We start from the raw sequence: 1,467 nt of genomic DNA, 5'->3' as shown, positions 1-1,467 counted from the left end.
TTTCAACCTATACTTTTCTAAAAAAGTGTATGTGTGCGCGCGCGTGTTTTGCACACTTGTTGGGTCTAGTTTTTTTATTAACTAGGTCAACTCTCTTTCTCAATGGCATTGCACATACCTGCCTTTTGATGAGGTTCATAATGTGTATTCATTGTTATTTCTAGTTTGTTCTTTTATTACACAATGATTGAATGTTCCGTTGATGATTGGAATCAAGTCGAACAAGTTCCAACAGTTTGGATGACAACCAAATTGGGAAAATCAGTTATAGGCCCGTTTCTGCGAACAACTAGGATCACCTCAACCCAATATGGAAATCTGCACCCCTGAATCACATGTAATCTCCCCATTGTGTTTTCCTCACTTGGTCTTGACCACACTACTTCAACCACACAGGCCCATTACTCCAATTTGTCGACCATGCCGCTTCCTCCTCTACTCATCACCGACATCGCCTCATCTACCATGTTATCTTGCCGCATCATCTCTATTGTAGCAGACGCAAGCATCCCTCCTTCGAGGGCCCCACTTCATTTGTCCGTCACAAGTACCCCATATCCTTGTCCACCGGTCACCTCTCCTTTGTCATCAACATGTCACCTAGGCACTTTGAACACGAAGCCCGAGTATAGCTAAAAAATACAAACAACAACATTTTCCAATTTTTAAAATATAATTTTCAAGACTTTGGGCTTAGGCTGCCCAGGCGTACCGATATGACCAATCCTTTTTGTCGCCCATGCTCATAAAATTCCTATTTGCCGCTCGCTGCGGCGAATTGTCGTTGATTCGCACAAAGGGAGCCACCAAACTAGTACGTGGGCCGGCCATTTAGCGCCAGGAAGAGCTTCCACTTCTGGGAGCGTTCCAGAGTGTTCCAGCCTGTTTTTATTTCATTGTTGTTTTTATATTTTTTGGCTTTCTTCTCGTTTTTTATTTTTCTAGTAAAAAATCTATAAATTTCAATATCTTAAAAAAACTGTTCAGAATTTCAAAACTTATTTTCTTTTTAAAAAATGTTCATGTTTTCATAAGTTGGCCACGTTTCCCAAAAAATGTACTTGTTTTCGAAAAATATTCAGTTACCCAAAAAAATGATCACGTTTTAAAACTTGTATGCTTTTAAAAAATGTTCGCATTTCCAGAAGTTGTTCACATTTTCTAAAAAATGTTTTGAATGTATGTTCATGTTTTCAAGATTTTCTCAGAATTTCAAAAAATGTCAATGTTTTGAAAATTTGTTCACAATTTTTTTTAAAATGCCTGTATTTTTGAAAAAAAATGTTCATGATTTCATGGAATGTTCAATTTTTTTGATTTTCTATGTTTTCAAATAGTGTTTAGAATTTTACATTATTTTTCCAAAAGTGGACGAAAAAATCGCGTGCTACATTATTTCTGTGCACTACGGTGTTTTCCATCACTACATGGTTCACCTTTTTTTTTGCACCTAAACTCGATTTATTC

The sequence above is a fragment of the Triticum dicoccoides genome, chromosome 7A (assembly GCF_002162155.2).
Source record: "Triticum dicoccoides isolate Atlit2015 ecotype Zavitan chromosome 7A, WEW_v2.0, whole genome shotgun sequence".
NCBI lineage: Eukaryota > Viridiplantae > Streptophyta > Magnoliopsida > Poales > Poaceae > Triticum > Triticum dicoccoides.
The sequence above is the reverse complement of the archived record's forward strand: the minus strand, read 5'-3'. Positions refer to the sequence as shown.